Below are 25,809 nucleotides of genomic sequence, written 5' to 3' on the forward strand. Positions count from 1 at the left end.
GAATTCCATCCCCAGGGATATAATTTCAAGCTACTGTATGAAAATGTTCCACAAGTTACAGAGACAGATGCAACTTCTGTGATAATGCAAGTCCATGAATGAGTTGTTTCACCTATATCAATAATTCTCAACTTTTTCCATGCTGCCACCTCCCACGCCAGGTCCTCCTCCCGTTCAACAATATGATTAGGGCAGGATGGTTGTGAGCCCTCCCCTGACACTCGTTTGCAATCTCTCCTAGAAGTTGTGACCCTAGTTTGAGGATCCCATCTCTATATAACTCTGTAGTTGCAGGTGTTTGTGTGTGGAGAGTGGTAGGACAAGGAATAAAGTGGAAAATATTTCACCTCCATCTGCTGTTTCTTTGTCTCCAATGAGGACAGGTGACAGGGGCCGTTCTGTGCTTCTTTTCTACAACTCTGAAGTCCAGCAAACATTTGACATTATTTCTCTACCACCGTAGTTAATAGTTTTACAAATTAGACTGGACAATTTGACAAAGTCAGATTTTAAAATGGGTATATGACTGCAAGAAAGTCCTACAGCAAAAGGGCCTCATTATCACCAAGATAGCAGAAGATGGAGCAGTTAAGGTGCATGATATTATTAAAAACCAGTGACTAATTTCCCTTCTTCACTCCAGCCCCTGAAAGACGGGCGAGGAAAAGAGGTAACTTTCATCACAACCAAAAAACCAGCACTCTCTCAGTATGGCTTCCTCTCTTGAAAAGAAAAAGACAGTGGGGAGGTAGAACATATGTGCCTTCGTTACAGCCAAGTCATTGGGGAACAGTGCATGTGTCCTTAGATTGTGAAGAATGTGCAGTGAATTCTAAGTGGCAGGTAGCTGAAAGGGAGGTGATCTGAAGAGTGACCTGCAGACATGTCTAAAATCTGAAAAGATCTGAAAGGCACCAAGAGCAAAATTTCCATTAGGATGTTTAAGAGGTGAGTGCATGCGTCTATTACCACATTAAAGAGGTAGAATCTGGAGAGATGGATGAAGAAAGGTTGTCATCATTTTTGGTTTTTAGCACTGGCCTTTTTATGTCAAAGACCATTTCCACATTTCAGGTATAAACAACAGACAGAACAACAGGTCATGCTCAGATAAAACTGATATCTGATCAACTCCTGGACAATACTTCAGTAAATCAGTGATACATCAGACACAAACATATGGTGCAAGATGGAACAAAGGGACAATATGGGAGATTGAGAGGAAGCCTGAGAAAAGAAAGACACCAAAAAATATTCTTTACTCTTGACTTCCCGCAGTTCTGATTCCCTTCTTGTGACTGTCATAGTTACTGTTAATAGAAATGTAATTATAGCAACAGCTATATATAAATTAGGATTAAATCCTGCCTTGGATGGTACAAAGATACCATGTTTGCTGCAAAAAGACCTCTAATGTACAGCATATGGTTCCTCATGACAGGGCAGGGGGACGGCATTTTGCACTAGTATGCCTGAGAGTTAAATATGTCTCCTCTGAACCTGGTCTGATGGCTTGTTAGCAGGCTGTCTGTCTGTCCTAGCACTACTTTAGCTCAGCATGAGGAAGATATTCTGTACTGCAGAAGCAGGATGAGGAAGGGGAGTCCCTATGAACTGATGCACCAGATAAGAATAGGACAGGATTCAGCCCTTAATTAACAGGTAAGGGTGTTTTGCGTTGCCCTATCTTAGAATTTTAGAAGACAGTCTGACACCAGATTAGCCTATTTAATGTTTGTAGATGTTGGAATCGCAATCAGCAATCTGATTCATCTCTGCCACTTTTGGCATTTGCCTCCTCTGGAGCTGCAGGTGGGGGTGGGTGAGAGGATAGGTGAGTGCGGGTTAATCAACCATCACAGTGCAACTTAAGCAAACAAGTGAATTTAGCAGTAATGAAATGTGCTGGATTTTCCATGCTGGAAAATGAAATCCTCTTTCAAGGTAGACAGAGCGCTAGTGGCAGCAATGCGATATTTTCCAGACTGCCCAGCTAGCGTGTCTTTACTATGCATACTTTATATTGCAGGGACCACTTCTAGAAGGAGTAGGTAGTTCAGTCTCTGTACCTATTTCAGGCTTGGAACCGGACAATTCAGTTAAGCCACTGAAATCAATGCACTTTTGATCCCTTCCTATACCCATTAAAAAGAAATGCACTTTGGGCTACAGTACGTGCAAATTGTGAAGAAATGGATGGTAAAATGAGTTGGGTGGGAAATTCTGTTAATTCATTCTGGTTGGCTCCAGGTTAAATTTGTAGGCTTTTTGATCCTTAGCAGCAATATGTTCAAAATGCTTGGATTGATGTTATCTGTGTCCATCTGTATTAAAAAATAACTGGAGATTTAGTGAGGGCTATCAGATAATCACATCAATGGGGAGTTATGAGGCAAGAGATTAAATATCTAATCACTAATCTCTGAATGCTATGATTCTCTCATGGTCACCACACCTCAGGTAATTAATTTATTATTGTTCTTTAAAAAGGTTGGGGCGGGTTGTAGGGGAAAATGTTTTTGTATTAAAAATTAGTTACTGCTGGCACTGTGTGAAGTAGGAAATCTGCTTCAGTTGATTTACGTATAAGAGATCTGTACAATGCATGAGGAGAGTTAGATGCCTAAGGCCTGGTCTACACTAAGGGGGGGGGTCGAACTAAGGTACGCGACTTCAGCTACGCGAATAGCGTAGCTGAAGTCGAAGTACCTTAGTTCGGGCTACTCACCCGTCCAGACGCCGCGGGAACGAAGTCTGCGGCTCCCCCGTCGACTCCGCCACCGCCACTCGCTCCGGTGGAGTTCCGGAGTCGACGGGAGCGCGTCCGGAGTTTGAACTATCGCGTCTAGATTAGACGCGATAGTTCGAACTCCGAGAAGTCGAACGCTGCCCGTCGACCCGGCAGGTAAGTGTAGACCTACCCTTAGAAATGGATTCACAAAAGCCAGCAAGCTGAGCAGGGAGCCACCTAAGCTAGCCAGTAGGAAATGCAGAGAAGGGTAGGGCTAAAACAGGCCATCCCTTTTTTGCCAAAAACAGAGGAGGAGGTAGTGTCCCCTTATACTCAACAGCACAGAGCTTAGTGCAATCACCTGGAATATAGGAGGCCCTGGTTCAATCCCTGCTCTGCTTCATTTGGAGCAAGGACTTGAATGTGTTTCCCACAACTTCCAGGTGTTGTGCTAATCACTGGGCTGTTACAGAGTATTTGGAAGTGGGGTTCTCTCAGTCTCTCCTGTAGAAGCTGTCCCACTTTCTATGAAATAATTAAATGTTCATTGGCCCTGAGAGAGAGAATGACTTTATAGCCTAGTGGTTAGAGCATTCACCTGGGAGATCCAGGTTCCAGTCCCTTCTCCAATAAATATTTCATACAAATCCAGCAGGGTGGGAATTGGAACCCATGACTTCCACATTCCAGCTGAGTGCTCTAACCACTGGGTTATTGGGTGGGGTGGGCATTACTATGCCTGTTTTGTGTGGGGTCCAATCTGGTAGGTGGCTTACATTCCAGACCAGGCAAGATAGGTGGGTGAATTCCTAGTTTGAAGATGCTGCTGGGGCTTAGGTGCCAAGGTGGTTGGTAGCAGCAAGATTTAGATGGCTGTGGACATGCCCACTGGCAGAAGTGTAGGCACCATGAGGACTTGAGCAGCAATAATTTTAGGCACTTAGGTCATTTAGGCATCTACAGTATTATGCAGGTCAAGGATCTAAAATTTGAATTTAGGCACCTAAATTGGCAGCTAGGCACCTACATCTAATCTTTACAGTCTGACCCCAAAATGTTTTTTACTGGGTTAAATAATATGACCATGTAGCATATGTTGCAGAACAGTGAGTGCTGCACAGACACAATAGGTTAGGTATTAAAACAGCCGCTTTCCCTTACAAAGACAATGACTGAGGGAGAAATTAAGAGGTATAGGAAAAGTAGCCAAAATGGGGTTATAGAATTGTATTTGGAAAAAGAGGGAAAGTAGATGAGGTGGAGAGGTACCAGGAAGCTAGCCTTGTTCTCCAGTGTTGCAGATGGAAGGCTTAAGCACAAGCAGTCATAAGATTGTGTTACAGGACAGAAAGAAATCCAGTGTTATAAGATCTTTAGTTTAACTGGAACCCCTTAAATGCCTTAACCATGGAAATTAATCATATGTAGTGCTAATGTCCATTTCTATCAGCATATCAACATGAAAATGGGATAGGAAGAAGATAGTCATGAAAAGTTCTTTTCTAAAACAAGTTTAGAGTTATGATCTCCAACTTTATCTACGTGGGAGGACTTTCACAGAGTCCTATTATGGGGGTCCCACCTGCATAGCAGATGTAATTGCAGGACTGGGGAATAGGACTGTAGTTTTTCTGAGATGGGGAGATTGAATTTGTCAAGGTGACATTTTAGATAGAGCTGAATTCTTTAGCAGACATCTTATAAGGCACATAATATAAGAATTCCAGTGGCATTTCTGTACTGGCTGCTAAATTATTTCTGCCAATCACAATAATGAATGCAGTGGGTTACATTTGTAATCCTTATTTATGTAGTTAGATTTAGAATCCCTATTCATAATCCTCATTTAAATTAATCCCCATTTAAGTCCTCATTTTAATTGCACAGATGCCTATTTTGTGTTTAAGAGAGCAATCCAAAAACAGAACCATCTAGGATGCAAGAGCTCAGAAAAGAACATTTCACAGGAGACTATTTTGAAACATATTATTGAAAAATACAAAAGAAAATTCTCTCATACTGTAATTCTGACATGAATTGAAAACTGAAGCAGCCTCTATATGCTTTGTCATATATATACCTGCCCCTGGAAATTTCCATTACATGCATCCGACGAAGTGGGTATTCACCCACGAAAGCTCATGCTCCAAAACTTCTGTTAGTCTATAAGGTGCCACAGGACTCTGCTGCTTTTTCATGAGAGCTCTCCTAATTCTCCTAGAAGGGTAACACCATATCTCAGAACAATGATGATAAACTTGCTTTGCTTAATGTCTTATATTTATCCATGGAAACAGGCTAAAAATAACCCTTTCAATAACTACTTTTGCACGTGCGTCATAACAAACGAACATAACACAGAGTCCTATTGCTGCAGGTTTCACGGGTCCCAAAATTTGACCTTGCATGGTAGCCACCAGGCTTTTATGTCTCCGCAGCCTTTGCTGTGGGTGTTGATTGATGGGCATGACTGCAAAGGCTTCTGGGATGCACAAGCTGACTGGTGAGCATGACAAAGAGCTAGTCATACTGGAGTAGAACAGAGTTGTATCCCAGAGGAGCTGGACCATATGCATGAAAGTTCAAACAGTCCTTTCTGTCTGGTTTTGTCCCTACAGTCATCACTGTGACAGTCTGCATTTTACTTTTTCCTTAAATTTCCTCTGTCATCTGTGGCCATGATCTCTCAGGGTGAATCCTACTACCAGCCTCCTTCAATCCTCTCTATTTTATCTGTGATTTTTTTTTCTTTTTCTCCCATTGGACATCCCACCAGGAATGATCAAACCTTTAAAAATGTCTTGTTTGTTGCTGTTCTAAGATAATTGTGTGTTGTCATCTAACAGGATGGCCAGCAAGAGAGGAAACACTCCTACTTACCTTTGATATTCTTCTTGCTGTAAGATCTTCCTATAGTGGAATCATGGCCAGGGCTCTTTATAGTTGGGACTCTTACCCTGAGGCTTATGGTCTGTAGTTCTGGGATGTTTGTGATAATATAAATTAAAAGAGAGGGACTTAATTATTTTAAAACTAGAACATGGTGCTGAGTTGTCTAATTAGTTGCATCACATGTTACTAAACTAAGGATAGGGAATAAAACATATTTTAAGATAGAGGATTATAGGTAATGTTTCTATGAAGAGGTTGAATTGAACTGTTGGGAGCCTTCCCTGTAGGGTTTACTTAGGGCATGGCTACACTTGCAGATGTAGAGCGCTGTGACTTAAACCCGCCTTAGGAGAGCGCAGTAGGGAAAGCGCTGCAGTCTGTCAACACTGACAGCTGCTTGCACACTGGGGTGGCCACATTTGCGGCACTTGCAGTGGCATTGGGAGCGGTGCATTATGGGCAGCTATCCCAGCATGCACATGACTGCAACGTGCTTTTCAAATGGGTGGGGTGGGGTGTGTTGTGTATATGTGGGGGGAGAGAGAGCGAGGGGTTGGGGGGCTGAGAGCATGTCAGCATGTTGTCTTGTAAGTTCAGACAGCAACAGACCCCACCTCCCCCACCCCTCTCTCTCTCACACACAGCACTCTACACTAATCTGTCTCGGAGCAGATAAGGAGCCGTCTGTCAGAAACGGAGCTTTCAAACGGCATATCTGCATTCCTACAGCAAGTTCAAAACAACGAGAAGAGTGGCCGCTTGACTTAAGGGGATTATGGGACATTTCTGGAGGCTGATCAGAGTGCAGTAATGCAACACCTCGTCCACACTGGTGCTGCGGCACTCCAGCCGGGGCACAGAAAATGTTATTCCTCTCGCTGAGGTGGAGTACCAGCAGCGCTGTAGCTGTGGAGTCAGAGTGCTCTACGTGCCTTGCCAGTGTGGATGGGGAGTGAGCTAGTGTGCCCGGGGCTCCTTTATTGCGCTGTAACTCACAAGTGTAGCCAAGCCCTAAGACTAAGGCTCTTACCCTGCAAACACTCACAGGTTTAAAGTTAATCATGTGATAAGTGTTTGTAGGATCAGGACCTCAGGCTCCAACAGGTCCAGTCACAGGGAGCTCATTGGGACCTAAGTCTGGCTCCAGTAGTGAGACTGAGGCTATAAGTTCTCCTGCTTCTTCATAACACAAGTTAGTATGTAATTCCATAATTTGGTAGTTCCATTTGTAAACTATCATTTCTCTCTTTTCAACTAAAGGGGAGTTTTATATATGCCATGCCTGGCTCTTCCGTGATACATCCCAGCCCCTCTTTGCTGATTGCTACTGCTCTGTGATACACTCTGATAGGGATTTTCACTTCAGTTATGAGTAAAGAGTGTTACGTATGGAGAAGTAAAGCTAACTGTTATAACTAAGTGATACCCCCCTTTAACAAAAACCTCAAACCCTTAAAATATTCCCAGTGCTGCTAGAACAAAATCCACAAGAAAAAATTTCTGATGCCTACATTAGAGTTCATTCACATTTATTGGTATAACTGCATCTGTGGCTTTTTCTGCTAAGCTCCAAGTGTTTGAATACAGTAAGAAGTTTGGGTTTTTCAACTGTGATGACTTGAAAGCTATTTTTGCAACATGTTTAAGTGAGGAGATGTTGAGTGATGAAGATTGTAGATCGATCTGAAGACAACCTAACTGCAGAATCCGTTCTCCCTAACTGACTAGTCACCTGTAATATCCAATAGTATTTTACTTTATATCCACTTGAAAAGTATCTTATAGCCAGCTTGGCTTGTACTTTCCTGTTTGGCTGTGTTCTTGGAGTAGTTAGATGCAGTTTCCTTGTATTTCTGGAAATGATCCAAAGTGATCTGAGAACTTTTTCAAGACAAATTGCAATTCACATTTAATTTCTTTCTGTGAATTTCCTCCATGCCTTTCAGTCAATACCATTATTAAAGATTGAAATACTAAATCTATGTACATAAAATATTTTTAAATGGTTACACTAGAGTACAGGGGCATTTTCTTTTCACTTCCCATTATTTGATTTATAGTTTTTCCATCCCATTTCCATAGCTGAATCTCAAAATATTTAAATAAAATATTTAACACCCCCACCAAAGTCAGAAGATAGTTTGCCAATAAATAACCCTACATGAACATGAACGAGCCTCATATTTCAAAGTGCAATCTATCAAGCTAGGTACAGTACTTACATAGGCCTCATCACCAGAGCATCTAAGCATCCATTTAATAGTAAAAATCAATGTATAGACTAATCACTTGAAAAACATAATACTCAAATCATTTGCATTTGAAAAACTGGCAGGCTATGACTCCAGTTAATTTCCAATGGATATCTGTTTCTCTGATATTTATATTTTGGTAGTTTCAAAGCCCAAAAGTCTTACTGAGATAAACTATTTTCAATTAGTGTCAATGTCCCAGTAAAAAGTAGTTACATGTAATTTTTGAAGCATAGAGCCTGTACTTTAAAAAAAAAAAGTATAGGTGGCTAGGGAATGTACTCAGTAATTCTGAAGGCATAAGAATGTCCATATTGGGCCAGACCAATGGTCCATGTATTCCGTCTTCCCACAGGGGCTGGTACCAGATACTTCAGAGAGAATGAACAGAATAGGGCAATTAACTGAGTGATCCATCTTGTTGTCCAGTCCTAGCATCTGGCAGTCAGAGGTTCAGAGACACCCAGAGCATGGGGTTGCAACCCGATCATCTTGACTAATAGCCATTGATGGACCTATTCTCCCTGAATTTATCTAACTTTTTTGATCCCATTTATACTTTTGATCTTCATAACATCCCCTGGCTGTATGAAGAAGTATTTCCTTGTGTTTATTTTAAACCTGCTGCCTATACATTTCATTGGGTGACTCCTGGTTCTTGTGTTATATGAAGGGGTAAATAACACTTCCTTATTCACTTGCTCCACACCATTCATAATTTTATAGATCTCTATCATGTCCCCCTCAGTCTCTTTTCTAAGCTGTACAGTTCCCGTTTTTTAATCTCTTCATATGGAAGCTGTTCCATACCCCTAATCATTTTTGTTACCTGTCTCTGTGCTTTTTCCAATTCAAATGCATCTTTTTTGAGATGGGGCAACCAGAACTGTATGCAGTATTCATAGTGGGGGCATTTATGCATGTACATAGTAGCATTATATTTTTTTCTCTTATTTTCGAACCCTTTTGTAATGGTTCCTAACATTCTGTCAGCTTCTTTGACTGCTGCTGCACATTGAGCAGATGTTTTCAAAGAACTATCCATGATGACTCCAAAATCTCTTTTTTGTGTGTGTGGTAACAGCTAATTTACACCCCATCTTTTTGTATCTATAGTTAGGATTATGTTTTACAATGTGCATTACTTTGCATTTATCAACTCTGAATTTCATTTGCCATTTTGTTGCCCCGTCACCCAGTTTTGTGAGACCCCATTGTAACTTTTCACTGTCAGCTTTGGACTTAACTATCTGGAGTAATTTTGCATCATTTGCAAAGGCATTTATTACTTACTTGTAAAATGTTGTTAATAAGTAGCAAAAGCCTTCAAATTACTGAGCACATCCTCTAGGTCTCTTTTGAAAGTGTACTCCTGATACTTTAAAGGTTCTAATATATTTTTGAACAATTTAAAAAATCTCCAGAGTCTGAGACATTCATGCTAAATTTCAACTCCTGTACAGGGGTGTCTTAACCTTTAGAATAATGGTTTCTAATAAAAGTGCTATAGGTTTTCTGAAGCAAACTTATTGTCTTCAGCAGGATGTTTTTACTCTCAAGCTCAGACTGTAGTCATATAATCATATTTTCTTTGGAAAAGGCTAAGACAACCACTTCTGACTGCTGCAGGCAGCATACATTCCCCATCTTGAGTGAGATGCTACCATTCCAAGTTCTGTCACTGAATGCCCCAGTGCAGGGTAGACAATACCTCTGCATACCAGAATGTAAAATACAGCTTTGTGCTCTCGTAACTCTATGTAGTTACCCTCCACTACATACCCTCCACTACAGGGCTTATAATTTCCTGAGCATATGCTGTGAAATCCTGGACCCTTTAGAGTCTGTGGCAATTGCCATTGATTTTAATGGGGCCAAGATTTCAGCCACTGTCCTTTGAGTTCAACTTGGTCTTAGTTATTCACATACTTGAACAGGGAGGAGAAGAGAATGTAACGATGCACATTTCATTTTTTACTTATTGCAGCTAAATCCCAAACAACTTCTGTTCTCTTTATATTTATTTATTAAACACCAATGCCTTTATCATGCATGAAGAAATATGGTTTTCAAATAAAGTCACAACCATTTGAAATCAGCATATTGAGCTATTTAATTTTCCTGCAGTGACGCAGGCACAAGGAAATAAATACAGCTGTATATTTCAGTGATTGCATATTCAAATACATAGACATAGGAGAAGGAATTCTATTGAATTATGCTGTGACCTAAAGATTTCAACACATTTAATTTATTCTGTGACTGTACATTCTATTAAATGCTCTGTTAGAGACTCGAGTGAGTAGCATTTTATAAATAGCTAGAACGACAATCCAAGTTCTTAGGAGCCCAATCATTCTCTCCACTTCTGCTTGCAAATGAGACTCACATTAGGTCCAAAGGGGGTGAGAGGTGTAAAGGGTGTACGCAAGAGATTTGAAGCATATTCCTTCCTTTGATCCAGTGGAAGATCCTCTGCAGGTACATCAGAGGGGCAGGGCTAGAGAGTCAGGAGCCCTTGGAGATCAATGGAGTAGCTGCACTTGGTAGTTCTGTTCTACTCCTTTACTTGTTCACTCTAGGAGTTTGTAATGTAATGCAGATGTAATGCAAAACCTAAGTCAGTGTAACATTCCTATTGACATTTTAAATGCTCTAAAGCAGTGTTTCTCAAACTCAGGTCCACAGACCCCTGGAGGTCTGGTAGGGTACTCCAGGGGGTGCACAAGCCCCACTGATCAACTCAACTGGGCAGGAGGGGGAGAAGAGGGAATGGGGCGCACTTGGGGGAGGGCATGGAATCATGTCCAGGGTCACCAGCCCCGCTGATCAACACCTCCCCCTCCCTCCCAGTGCCTCCTGCATGCCATGGAACAGCTGTTCAGCAGCATGCAGGAGGCACTGGGAGGGAGAGGGAGGAGCAAGGATGGGGTGCACTCAGGGGAGGGGGTGGAAAGAGGCAGGGAAGAGGAGGGGTAGGGGTGCAGTGGGGCAGGAAGAGGTGGGGCAGGTTGGGGCCTTGGGGGCAGGGGTGGAGTCAGGGTGGGGCCTGGGGCTGAGCGGGAAGCTTGGGGGTCCATGAAAAATGGGGGTTCTTGGGTTGCTAACATTTGAGAACTGCTGCTCTAAAGCCCCTATCCTGTAATGGGTTCTATATGCATGCTCATGCAAGCTCCCACTAACTTTAGTGGGATCTGAGTAACTCATTGCTGGATTGTGGCTGAAATCAGGAAATGGTTAGTAATCATAGTATAATCATAATTCAGCTACATTTTGCTTACATGCTAAAAGAATGAAAGTTAACACAATATTCAGCAATATCAAAAAACACTAGGTATCTAGAGAAACTAGTTCAATTCCTGGCTCTGACCCTGACTTCCTATATGTCCTTGGAAAATTCACTTGACATCTCTGTACCTCGGTGAAGGTATAGAGTGAAGTAGGTAAAAAGGGGATAGTACATACATACCTACTTTACAAAGGTATTGTGAGGTTCACTTCATTGTTTGTAAAGCATTTAGAATCCTTGGATGGAAACTGGTGCATAAGAGCTGGAACTATCATAGACAGGGTTTATAGTTTGGTTCAGTAGCTCTCAGCATCCCCACTATAAAAAAATGTTTCAGCACCCCTGCCCTGGTTAGTATCATTCTAAAGGTGCAAGGCATTATGTAGTACATTTGTAAGGCCTAAACCATAATGTTATACTACGGTGTGTTTTTCATCACTGGGGGGAAAAAATGTATACAAGCAATCACGTAAGACCCTCACCCCACAGAAAAAGGATTGACTGATCTATAACAAAATTATAGCATGTTGTAAAACTCTTGACTTTACATTGCATTAAGGATATTACAAATCTAAGCTACGGCAGTCTCCTTGGGCTGTCCTGTAGGCTGCAGCACTACTCAGAATCTCTGCAGTGCTGTATGCTGTGGCCCTGTGCCTGACATACATTGCCTACTCACAATACACCCCAATGTCAGGGCTTGTAATGAAGTCATTGGAAGGCATGGTTTTCTTCAAGTGTGTCTATGCTGGAGGACCCTCCCCCAGCAGGAACTGGGGCATTTAGGGCCCTGTACACCACTCCAGCTCTTTTATTCAGTATACAAGGGCCTGAGCAAGGTTAGGCTCTCACCAATGAGCTTGATCCTGTCAGGTGTTGGGTGCCCTATATTTCCATTAAGGAGTTGATGTTTTTAGGACATAAAGGCACTAATCACCTCACAAGATTGGGTTAAAAATAGCAAGAATGATCAGGAATAGGAAGACATAATATGTAAATATCACATGAATATAGTTTAACACATGAAATATCACATGAAAAAGGGACACACTAAAGCCCTGACATAGCTCTTACAAGAGACATCTAAGGAGGTTTGCAGAATCCTATTATATGCAAAAAGTATGAACAGAAAGATAAAAAGCTAACACGTTTCATCTCCACTCTAACTTCCCCAGGGCTAAAGGGCTGCTGGCTAGCAATGAAACAATGGGGTGGTCTCGTGTTGACCCTCTTCTTGCAGGAGTGAATAATGAAACAGAAACCTTCACACTTATCCTCGCTCTAAGAAAAGATTGTTTACAGTTTATGTTAAATAATATTTGACGTCAGCTCCATAAAAGAATTGGTGATGCACACTATTTAATAATTATTATTTTATTTTTAAAAAATGGATTAGAAGTGATTCAGTTTACTGTCATTTATGAACTGCAGCCACTGCACTGAGAGTGCAGGACTAATCTGTTTGTTTGGATTATTTTCCCCACAGTTGAACTAGCTGGGCAGAAGTTAAGTGCACTTTCTGGCTTTTATAGATATGCAAGTTCAGGAAATCAATTTCTGAATTCTAAGAGTGAATTTGAGATTACTCTCACTGCTATTAACATAGGTAAAAAGAGACTGAAGTTCCAACAAAGTGCCAGGCTGCTGGTACTTACCATTACTTATCATGATTCACAAATTGATTTTCTGGCCTTACATATCTATAAAAACCAGTTAGGCTTTTTAATACCATCATTTTTCATAAGCTGATGAGTAAGAGTATGATTTACAGCCTCACAGCAAACATTCCTACCATGAGCCAATTCTTAAAAGAATACTATTATAATACGCAGTCTTAAATTTGTATTTTCTGCTGTTAGTGAAACGACAGAAAAGGAACATTTATAGAAGTCTAAGTGAGGTTTTTTTTTTTTTTTTTACAGATTCTCTCTCCTGTATTTCTTTTGGAACACAAGACAACATGACTTTGCTGCCTGGATTTTCTTGCTTACATCTGCATCATAAATTATGTCAAGACTACAGCTGTGCTGTGTATTTGGGCAAGGAGTATGAATAGAACTGAACATGGAATAAATTCTCCCCATGAATTATTGGGTTTGATTTGAAGGGCATACAAGCTGAATCTGAAAATAAAGCCAAATAAAATGGGCATTCTTACACCTGTCCACCAAAAAACATACATGAAGCTCAAATCTCAGGTTACACAAGCCTCAGGTCCTTCACAAAGTTCTATGAGAGGCTTAGAGTTACTGGATCCTATCTGGGTCTAGAGGAACAACTCTCTCCTTAATCTTAAAATCCCCAGAATTCCTGATGGTGAGATCTGACATCTTTTTAGAGAACTGACCTCTCCCCAATCTAAAATAAATATGAGTGTTAAGCAGCCCCAATCAGTCGATCTCTTGAAAGAAGTTTTGCTATTTCAGTTGTCACTATCCTAACAGTAAGAATTTCTCTGGCTGAACTGAACAAAATGAATCTAGGAAGGAAAAACAATGGAGGGTTTGTTTTTATTTTGCATTTTAATTTATTTAATGACTGATTACAAAGTTACCAATACAAACAAAAATCATCAAAATCTTTCCTATGATCTCTCTCTCTAAAAGAAATAATTCCTGATCTTACAGACAGGTAATTAAAAGCATTTTCATACAAGGGTCTTATTTTAAAGGACCCTCTATTGACAAGCTAGTTCCTTTAGCAAAACAAGTCTTAAGGGGAAAAGGAAGACAAGTTTTGCCTTAATTTCTAGACCTTCTACTTAAATCATTAAGTGGTGGTCATGAAAAAGTCAATTGGATTTTAGTAAATTCTAAGCAGAATATTTTGGTAAAGAGCTGCCTGCTGTAACAGTTAGCCCCTTAGGGCAATTATTAAGTTTATTACATATTTTCAGCAGCTACACAAACTCTTTTTTATAGGCATGTGCATATACTGAACCACTAATCACCACTAGGTGTCCTCTCTCAGCAATTCTGTAGCATTGCAGAATACCACATGAGAACATCTCCCCCTTTATGAGGGTTTTTTCCTCTGTTAAATTGTTATTTCAATCTCTGAATCTAAGTCATTCTTTGATCTCTATTATATTAATTTTACTTACACCAAACAGGTGTTTGAAAAAAGAAGTCTGTTGTGCTATCTGGAAAAACACTCAGATGCCTATCTGAAAATAAAGCTTTTGGATTGTCACATCATTATACATACAGCTATTTTATGTTAATTAAGTAAGTTTAAATAAACCTGGTGATGACTCACTGGGTTCTGTGGAATTTCTTGTGATTCAATTTTGCTCTAAATCAGATGTCAAACACATTGGGTGGAGATGGCCAAATTCCATTATAAATCAGTGGGCTGTGTATAAATAGAGGACTAAATACACCCCTTAATCCACATAGGAAATCACCATCAGAGTCAGGAGGAAGGGGACATTGCACAAAGATCAGGGATAAAATATGGCTTTTATGCGGTAACCTTTTAGTTATTATTGTTACTTACTGAGTATCTTATTGCTGCATTCAGTATCACTTTGACAGAAAATATTCCCACCCTTAGGATCACTGCTATTTTTGCCCTTTGCTCCTCTTCCTTCCCCATCCTCCTTTCTGTTTCTCTCCCTCTTCCCTATATTTGTCTCCTCTATTTTTCCATTTCCATTTCCTTCCCTGTAGCTATTCCTAACTTCCCCTGCTTCCACAGTCTTCCTTCTACGAAAATGATCAGTGATGCCACAGTAAGTGTTGACGCTGATGTTGACACTCCATTGAAGTTAATACAGAGTAGGGGGTGAGGGTTCACACCGTTCAAAATCATTGTTTCCAGAAGGCTGCATACTCAGGCAGCCGCACTGCATCTACTGCACGTGGCTCCCATTTCGACGGCTCTCTCCTTGACCATGAAAACCAGAAACTTCCTCTTTAAAAAAAAAAATAAAAAAAAAAATCAAAGCTCAGATTGTGCACAATCTGAATATACCATGGGGCCCACATAAATACAACTAGTGAACTAGATCTGGTTTGTGAGCCATATGTTTGGCACTCCTGCTTTCAACACTTCATGCCCAACCCCCCCCCCCATACGTGGTGTGTGTATTTCTAGATAATCAGAAATTTCACAGAGGGAGAATTGTTCAGCAATATCTTTTACTTAAAATTAAAGCCTAGCTAAATAAACGCTGCCAGTCAGAACACACTGAGATGGACAGGGAAGAAATCTGCAGATCCAACACAAGGGGGAGATGGAGAGAACAAAAAGGACTAGCTAGAGCGGGGTGGCCAACCTGAGCCTGAGAAGGAGCCAGAATTTACCAATGTACATTGCCAAAGAGCCACAGTAATATGTCAGCAGCCCACCGTCAGCCCCCCCACCTGCTCCCAGCACCTCCAACTCACCGGCAGTCCCACTGATCAGCACCTCCCCATCCCTCCCCTGCGCCTCCCAATCAGCTGTTTCGTGATGTGCAGGAGGATGTGGGGGGATGGGGAGAAGAGTGAGGGCATTCCAGGCTCAGGGGAGGGAGCGGGAAGGGGTGGAGTGGGGGCAGGGCCTGTGGCAGAGCCAGGGGTTGAGCAGTGAGCACCCCCAGGCACCTGTAGCTCCAGCCCTGGAGTTGGTGCCTATAAAAGGAGTCACATATTAACTTCTGAAGAGCCGCATGTGGCTCCAGAGCCACAGGTTGGCCACTCTTGAGATAGAATGAGAAAAAGACAGAGATTTTAGGAAAGCAGGTAGGAATTTGTGCAAGTTTTTATTGTACCCATAATCTGCCATCCAACTTCCATTGATCTCTAGGATTGTGGGTACCATATGTCTCCAAATATACTATTTAAGGAGAAAAATTATCCATGCAAATTAAACCTATTAATAGCAGGTGTAACTTCATCTTTCATATTGGCCCTTCCGTTCAGTGTAAAATGATCCCTCTTATCCACACTGCAAAACACATGAAGTACAGAGCAGTGAGGGAAACATGGCCATCGGTGCTGCTCTTGCCCTGTTCGCGCTAATCTCTTCTGCCGGAGGGGTCGGAATAAGTGCTAGAAGTACATGTGCATTAATACTTGCTCCCTACGTATCTGGAAAAAATATTATAGCAAGATGTAACCTGAACTAAACCTCCCCATGAACGGATGTATAAGGTGGGAAGTAGAAGGGGAAGCAGTGACACAGCTCAGAATTACCATTAGTTTAGCTCACTTTTCCAGTTAAATACATGGCACTAGCTGCAGAGTTACAGGCAATTAGACACCCTAATTATTTATTTTTTGCATGTTAAATGGTTTTATACTAAACTTGTCTCTCACCTGTGAACTGCTTGGTATCAACATTAAGAAAGACTGTTTTGTAGGAAAATACATTCCAGTTATTCTACTGAGAGTGGGGTGACCTTGTGGAAATCTCTTATGATCCCCATGCCTTACAGTAAAACGGAGATAATACCCACTTTTGTAATGTACTTGGGGATATACAGAAGCAAAACACGGCAGCATAGTAACAGATATGTAACCGTCTTGGGGCTCCACAGATATCACTGTGATGCACACCATGGCTGCTTAGAACTATATAGAATCAGAAGTGTAGGCTGGAAGGGACCTCAGTAAGTCATCTAGTCTTCTAGTGCATCTCCCTGCAGTGAGGCAGGATCAAGTATACCTAGACCCAGGGCCGGCTCCAGCTTTTTTGCCGCCCCAAGCGCCGAAGGGAAAAAAAAAGATAAAGCCGCGATTGGCGGCAATTCAGAGGCAGGTCTTCCGCGCCGCTTCATTCTTCGGCGGCAATTCAGTGGCCGGTCCTTCCCTCCAAGAGGGACTGAGGGACCCGCCGCCAAATTGTTGCTGAAGACCAGTACACGCCGCCCCTTTCCATTGGCCGCCCCAAGCACCTGCTTCTTGTGCTGGTGCCTGGAGCCGGCCCTGCCTAGACCTGCCTCTCTACCCATAAGCTTTCTATTCAGCTATCACTGTGCTTACGCTGTAAGGCATTTGCTGTCTAGATGAATATTATCTTCAACAATACTTCTGCATGCATTTTTAATGGAATTTTTTAATTGATCTGTTTTGATCATGATGCAATGCACTTGGAATTTTCATTGAACATTAGCTAATCTCTGCCTCTGCCAATACTGAGTTCATGCTGAAATTCCATATCTGCTTCCCTTAACACATGGAATATAACTTCATCTGGATCATCATGAAAACACTCGCAGGCAGGGCTCTGGGTATGGGAGGGAACAGAATACTTTAAAGCAACTCCTTGTGGACTTTATCTGGGATCATTGGTTCTGGTGACCTCTGGTCATCCCAACTCAGCCTCTAATTCACTGAATACATGGCTTCACAGGAACTGGTCTGATGTGGCTGAGTGCCAACCAGTGACAGCTGTTTTAACAGAAAACTTCCTAGAAGCAGAGAGCTGCAGAAGAGTTCAATCATCTCTACAGATCATTGCAGGGACACAGAATCATCAAGGCCAAAGAATGCTCCATATGCTAGAAGGAGTTAATCAACAGGTCCTTTGATAAATAGAATATCACAGACCTGGATAAAGCCAATGGGTGTGCTAAGCACTCTTTTTTCAGGCTAAATGCAAAGAGCAATTACGCCCCTTTTATGTAATAATGGCTAGAAATAATAGAAGCCACTGTCTAAGACAATGGCAAAGCCTGATCAGAACCTGTGTGGACTGAGGGGTTTCCTGAATGCAAATACAGGGGCTAAGGGAATGTTTGGCAAGCTGTGGGTGTAGGAGAGGGAAGAAAGCCAACAAGAGACACAGTTGTGAGTGTGGCCCTGAGAGGGAGAATATAGATATTGCTCCTTGGGTATGCAAAAGGCAGGCTTGGGGATTTCTGAGCAGGGAAACTGCCAGTTGTTTCTTCTGTATTCAGGGAAACAGGACTTTGTGTACATTTGTTGTAAATACACAGAATTTGACCAAAAATATACTTGACTTGTATCATCAATTTCTCCTTCCAATGGAAACAAACCTGCAAGACCCTGATTACTGGCTAACCGCCTGGGCCAAAGGGACACTAATTCTGAAGTCCCTCTTTAAATATTAGACAGATCAGTTGCTAGTGGTTGCAATCAATATTCAATCAGTGTGGCAGATTTCTGGACAGAATAGTATAATGGTACACCAATAGTACATCAGTGAATTGTAATAAGTCTGCCTTAAATTTGCTGTAGTTTGAACTTCTTTTTGAATGTGGCAAAAACTAGGAAATTGAATGTAGGACTCAGCTTTCCAGTACCTGGGCTGGAAAGGGAAGAGGTCTGAGCATGAGCTTCACATAACTCAAAGGCAACCTCTACTGGAAATGTACATAGCACCTCTTCCAGATTCTGAGGATTCTCCTAGTCATCCTTGGCCTGAGATTGGTGGCCTCAACAGAGATAATAGGGAGGTCCTCATAAGAGAAGTTCATAATAGGTAGGAATATCTGAACTCTGCCTCAATTCAGCAAGATTTTTAAGCAGATGACCAATTTTAAGCATGAGTCAATGGGATTACTCATGTTCTCAAGGACATATTTAAATACCCTGCTGAATCAAGGGCCTTGGTATGGAATACAGACAACCATCAGAGGACACAGTAAATCCCCAAATTCATAGCATTGTAATGGGATTAAGTATTGCCTTCTGATTCTGTACAGTGCAAGGTGCATTTTTTTCCAAAACATTCTAGACAGTGTTTTCCTTTCAGTTCCACATTATTCCTTTACCACTTTTCCGCTGTCTCCATGAAGACTTTTTTATTTTTCACTACTCTTAAATGTAATGGAAATTAATAAAACAGAGAAGTCAGTTTCTGACATCTTCCTGCCAATTAAATAAATTTAATGAAATAAAATGATCTCATAAATCTTTAAAACTGTTTTTAAGCATCATTAAATGTAGCTTTTAAGGATTTTTTAAAGTATTTGATTTTTATCATGCACACTGGACTTTAGGATGCATACTATGGTTTCAAACATGTTTCCTCAGTTGATACCATTTTGAATTACGGCTATCATACAATTTGGTTTATCAAAAAGTATTTACACTTCTCGCTGAGGATATAGCACTTTAAACAATCCCAGCTTCTGGTCCTGAAAGCTTCACCTCCTAGTGTAGTTGGAGGGTTGAACTGACAAAGCTATGCTGATTTCTGTTAATTGTTTATTTGGAAGGGAACCCACTTCATTAATAAAACTTTTCTATCTGGTGAATATCAATAAAACAAGAAGAGAGTCAGATTTTTACAATGTCCTGCTGAAAATAATCTAGGAAAATAATTAATGAAAAAAGTGAGGGACTGTCTCCTGACTCTGACAATAGAACTGTTTCCATTCTGTATGTTGTTTTCAATTTGAAGTGAGCACAATGACTGAATTTGCAATGCACATTGCCGTTTTAACAACATTTATTATAGATTGCTTACAATAAGCACCTTATTGTGCTTAATTTCCTTTCAACAGAAACCCTTTCCTGAGAGCACAGCAGTAATTTGGAGTGTATTCCTTTACCCTATTATATTTTTTGTATGCAGTTGAACTATTTAAAGGACTACTGGCGGGCATTCTAATTAACTCTGAAAAAGTCACTGTAGCGATAAAGCATGTTTGAACTACCTTTAGTAAAAAAGGTGCAATCAGATTTTTAAAAGCTTTGGATGTCCTTTGCGAAAGCTAGTTCATTGCTTCGCAGTGTGCCGCTGTTGACAGTTAGCATAGGTACTGTTAATCTATTTTGTTTGAAGGGTTGTACTATCTTGTCTTCCTTGTGCACAAACACAGTCAATGGAGCACAGAGCTGTTTGTCCAATGCTTTACACTTGTAGGGCATGCTTTTGCTCTCTCACTAGGGTAAATCAGAAGCATCTCATTTGAGATGTATAGAATTATACTGGTTTTAAAATCAGTGTGAGAGCAGCATCAGGGCCATGGAGTATCTTTTGTACGAAAATCTCAAAGTGATTTATAAATATTAAGAAATTAAGCTTCAAAAATTCCTGTGAGGCAGGCAGTATTATTTCCACCTTAGAAAGGAGTAAACTGAGCACATGGAAACATCAGAGCTGGGATAGGATTCAGGAGGAAAGATGATTTGTGGTAAAGCACTGGACAGGGACTTACAAGATACTGGTTCAGTTCCCAGCTCTGCCACTGACTTTATAAGTGGCAAATCACCTAATCTCTTTGGTCCAAATTTACAAAGGTGTCTTTACTTAGGCACCTAAAGAAACAGATAGGCCCTTTTGAAAATCCCACTAGCACCTGAGTGAGTTAGGTACCTAACTCCAGTTGACTTTGAAGCAGGCTCCAGTTTTGGTCATGGCCTCTGGGCACTATTGTAACACCAAAGATAAATAATGAGTCCAGACTCAAATAGCTCCCTGCTCTAACTCCTAAACCCAGACATTGTGCCTTAACATCTGAATCAAGTAGCCAAATCAACATCTTTCTAATGGGGACAAATTGGTTTCGGTTACTGACAGAAGCTGAGTCATTATGACTTAAGGCATAGCTGTACACCCATAGGCTTATTGAAAGGGTATCCTCCACTGGTTATGGAAATGGGGGAATTCTATATGGATATATACCCTAAGGCTACTAGAATAAATATCATCACTTAACCATGATTGTTAGTTCACGGTTCAGGTTTCTACATTGATTGCTGGAGGAAAAATGTATTCATGTGCAGCGAGAAAAAGCTATAAGGTTCATTTGTCATTTTAAGATAAAAAATATATTGACAAAAATGGAGATTGTGATTTTTGTTTCCGTATGCAGAGGTGCTGGAACAATTTTATAGTGGAGGTGCTGAGAGCCGTTGAACCAAGCTGTAAACCCTGTATATAATTGAAATCACTTCAAACCAAGAAGTGCGGTAGCACCCCTAGTTGCAGCACCCATAGCTGTATGAGTGAATAATTGTGGCCTGGCCTACACTAGTAAGTTAGGTTGACATAAGGCATCTTACCGTGACCTCATGATGTTAGTGTACACACTACAGCTTTGTCCCACCAATGTAGGCATAGGGCTTATGTTGGTGTAGTTAGGGTGAGGCAGTGTCTGCGTAGACACTGCATTACTTACATCCGCTGGTGCCTGTCTTGTCTATTTCATGGCTCTGGCTGCTACCCAGAGGCTCCCCACTTAGGGGGCGAGAAGCCCGGTTGACTTAGGGCAGTAGGGTAGACATGCCCTAAGACTGTAGTCGTTTCTTAATTTTATGATTTACTCATTTAAAAATTACTATCAGCGCACATCGCTTAGGCCCATAGTTGTCTGTCTTTGGCTGAAACAGCCATTGAAAAAATCCTTCACCAGAAGAGACTAGGGCATGTGTACACTACAGCCCTAAGTCAACCTAAGTAATTTCTGCAGTGGCTGATGTCCACACTACCCTCCTCTGTCGGTGGTGCATGTCCTCATCAGGATCGCTTCTACTGATTGAAGAGGGACAGTGTGAGGGACTGAGATCCGGACTCTCAGCTCTGCACAGCTCCCTGCTGGGAGCACAGCTGTCCTCCTCCCCCCGGCTCTCAGCTCCCTGCTCACAGCTGGGAGTGGGGAGCTGGGGGCGGGGAGCTGGGGGCAGCCAGGAAATTGACAAGACAGCCAACAGTTCATGTAAGCAATGCAATGTCTACACAAACACTCTGTCATCCTAACGACACCAACATAAGCCTTATGCCTCTCGTGGAGGTGGAGTTATTATGTCGGTGTAGTAGGGCACTTAGGGCAGGTCTACACTACAGCTAGGATCAATGCTCTGTGATCGATCCACCAGCGGTCGATTTAGCAGGTCTAGTAAAGACTCACCAAACCAACTGCAGATCGCACTCCAATTGACCCCTGTACTCTACCCCCACCGAGAAGAGTAAGGTAAGTCAACAGGAGATTTTCTCCCATCGAGCACCTGCAGTGTAGACCCCGCAGTAACATGACCTAGGGTACATCGACTCCAGCTACATTATTCATGTAGCTGGGGTTGCGTAGCATAGGCCAACTTACCACGGTAGTGTAGACATAGCCTTACATCGGTGGAACAAGGCTGTAGTGTGTACACTGACATAAATTAGGTCGAGATAAGCTGCCTCATATCGACCTAACTATGTAATGTAGACCATGCCTTAGAGTCCCAAGCCTCCTGCTGGTTAGATGATTTAAAGTAAATCCACATCACTATATAGATAGGACTTACACTGTATCCTGAATCTTGCCAAACTCTACTTGAGGCGTTCCAGATGGAAATATCATATTGCAAGTTTAACCACAAGAACAGGTAGGCAAGCATGGCACCACAAATCTTAGCTGCTGCAATAGGACACAGGAAGAGTGCCCATATAATGAACACATTGAGCTACACCTGCAAGTACAGGGAGGCAACACAAACTATGGAATACTCAAGATATATACTCCAAATGGATCACCCCACTCAAGAAATGAGCCACTATATTCTGCAACAGTTGAATCTAGTAGAGTTCACTGGAACAATCCAGCTTTGAAATTAAAAAGACCTGGGTTACTGCCAAGATTCACATCAGAAAGCAACGGTCACAGCTATCAGACACAACGAGCAACCGAATCAGCTAAGAATCGAGGCACAGGGTCTCATAGAAACTATGAGAAGGACTATAAGAATGTGAAGAATTGGGGCTGACAGGAGAAGGTCCACTCACAGTCTCTACGTATTTCCCCAAATTCCCCTCCAGCTCTCAGTATACCACTTCTGTCATACCCACGTTAATCTCATACCATTCTGTTCACATTCAAGTCCATACCTGCCTTAGATATCAGAAAAGCACAGATCACATTTCCAGGTTTGATGGAACCCTGCGCAGATTTAACTGCCCACCTCAAATTACATTGTATGCCAAAAGGTCTCATATTGTGAAGAGGGGTAAGATGATGGAAACTTCACATGTAAAAGCTCTGGGAGAAAAAGTACTGATTTTTCTATCCTTTTGGATCCTTCAGCATAAAACAGTATAATTTAAAAAAAATTCATGCTAAAAGCAGAATGCAAAATAGTCCTTCAGTTTGGTTCTTCAATTTACACTATTGTTAAAACCTATCACCTGTTGTAAACCACTACAGAGTTAGGAAGAGAAGTGGCAGTCATGAATATTGTAATTAGATTGCTACATCTCAGTGGAAGCAGCTCTTACTTTCATTTCATCTGCTGTGTCCTCTGATGCTTTCTGCTCAAGCAGAATCTGTTGACTGTTGCTATAATCATGCCCTTGTCAAGGACTCAAATTGTACCTAGCTCCTTAATTTCTTTATGCAAGAAGTCATCCAGTTCACAGTAAACAAAGTATTAGAATCCAATACTAACAATAATACAACCAGAATTAGTAAGCTGAAAGGGGATCAGCCCAGAAAATATAACATTGTGGAACTGGATGTAGGTTTAATAATCTCCTGGAAGACTGAGTCAAATGGAGCTTAAAACAAATGAAGAGCTCTACAAATGACTATAAAAATACTGCTTTTGCACATTCAACAAGAAGGAGAAAGCAGTCCCCAAATGGATTAAAAGACATACAAGTAGGTCACAATGAGGTGGTAGAGGCCACTCCATTCATTAACATATAAACAGCAAGAAAATCTAATACATGACATAAAAGGTAGAATTTAGAAAAGGTAAGGGTTTTCAACAATAAGCACACATATCAGTGCTGTAAACACAACGTAATTCCTTGGTCACCCAAAGTACGTACTATTCTTTCATCAGTAATTTCAAAATGAATAAATATAACATAAAAATAGGAATAATTTATGTATTATTTCAGGGGTGAAATCCTGGCCTCCTTGATGCCAGTGGCAAAACTCTCATTGAATATAATAAGGTCAGGATTTCAGCCATAGTATCGAAATAGTAAAAATCAAGGTAACCAAAATAAAGTACATATTTGGATCAGAGTTACAGCTGTTGTGTTGTGATGAAATATGCATTTCTTTCTTTATATTTGTGAAGAATGTGTGTTTATTTTTTATCTTGATAGAATAAGATGTATGACCTCTGTAACAGAAATTATTATTACTTTTCATTAAGTAGCTGGATTTTTCAATTGGTGTCATGGTTGAGGATACTGTTGTCTCTTTGAAACCTTAACTGGTCGCTGAAATAAGGATTTTTTGTTTATGGAATATGATAGTGAATAAACAACATCCAATTGAAATATAGAACTGTATTTCCATTGTAGGATAGGGTAATTTGTATTTCTTTTGGTGACATTATAACAAAAATGTTGTATCTGATAATCAGGTAATAAACAAAGAAAAAGAAAATATTTCAACTGTCTGGTGTCCTAGTTAATGAACTGTGGGAAATCTTATCACAGGTCTTGACGCAATGCATGGATTTATCAATAAAATCCATGCTAACAACCTTAATGGGTAGGGGCAGGGAGAGGAGGAAGGTAGAGATTTTCAAAGCCAATGAGGGAATTCAACCACAAAATGTCCACTAATTTCAACAGCTTCGAATAGTTGGCTTTGAAATTTCTACCACAGACATTTCTACCAAATTTCTACCAATATCTTACCTTACTGTAACCAATACATGAGATTTGTCATTTGAAGCATGAACTGCTTAAGAGGCCATTTGGTCACGTTTAGTATTTCTTCTATCTAATTAACAGAAGAGTGTGAAATTAGAGTAGAAAATTTGTATTCATTTCCCCCCTTTCAATCAGAAGTATCTTTACCAGAGCTGAAGTTAAACAAACTCTCAAAGTCATTAGAGAGATAAGATGGGAGAGGAGTATCTTTTATTGAAGAAACTTCTGTTGGTGAGAGATACAAGCTTATACAGAGTTTTTCTTCATTACTTTAATGACTTTTAATGGTCTCCAAAGGAACTTCTGTATAATAGCTGTTCTCACTTGACCAGGGAACAGAAATTCCACAGGAGGGTACTCAATAAGGTAAAATTCCTGGAAATGTATCTCCTGAAAAGCTGTCTGTCTCTAATTTATGCATCTCTTAAACATGTATAGTTGGAGTCACTTTTGAAGTTCAAAGGAATTTGCACATATGTTTGGCCTGTCTAGAGTTACTGAGTATTATACCTAGGGTTTAAGCTTGATCAAAAGAAATCAGAAAAGAGCAGGGAGACAGAAAGTTGGAATGATTAAATCTTTTTCTTTCCCAAAGAAGAAAATTGAGAGGAAAAGCATCATCTTCCCGTCATTCAATAATAATCCTCCAGAGTCTACAAGAGGCTGAAAAATGGTGAAAAAAGGTATCTGGTGGAAGCAGATCCCTAAATGTAAATACTTGCAAAGAACTGCTCAGTAAACCCCCATGACAACCAGGGAAATACAGTAAGTGCAACTGGTAAGAAAATTGTCAAATTTTTCCTACAGAAAAAAAACCTAATTTGTTTTTCAAATCAAAATTTTCCATGGGAAATGTCAACTTTTTGGCAAAACATCAAAAACCAAAATACTTTGGATGAAAACTGAAATATCTCAGTTCAGAATGATTCTTGGTGCCTCGTGGAAGTTGTAGTTCAGGTGTTTTGCTTTCATTTACCTTTGGGCCAAGCTCTCCAGCCAGGATACACCCCTTATGATGCTCCTTCCTCCCTGTGCATCATGTCATGCTTTACTTTTCCTTTAACCCCAGTGAAACCCTTTGAGGGGTTCTG

General features: G+C 40.9%; 1 long non-coding RNA gene across 4 annotated transcripts in view; it reads right to left on the reverse strand.

The window, feature by feature from the left end:
• LOC123378852 overlaps positions 1-25,809 on the reverse strand; it is a 133,345-nt gene that overhangs the window by 20,762 nt on the left and 86,774 nt on the right. For 2 of the 4 annotated variants that reach the window (XR_006582760.1, XR_006582761.1), the window contains one exon: positions 13,761-15,079. The exons of the other annotated variants lie outside the window; for them this stretch is intronic. This is a non-coding gene — a long non-coding RNA (uncharacterized LOC123378852). Of the gene's footprint in view, positions 1-13,760; positions 15,080-25,809 lie in introns of those variants that run through there. 4 annotated transcript variants of the gene reach the window in all.

Source organism: Mauremys mutica, chromosome 10 (assembly GCF_020497125.1).
Source record: "Mauremys mutica isolate MM-2020 ecotype Southern chromosome 10, ASM2049712v1, whole genome shotgun sequence".
NCBI classification, from domain to species: domain Eukaryota; kingdom Metazoa; phylum Chordata; order Testudines; family Geoemydidae; genus Mauremys; species Mauremys mutica.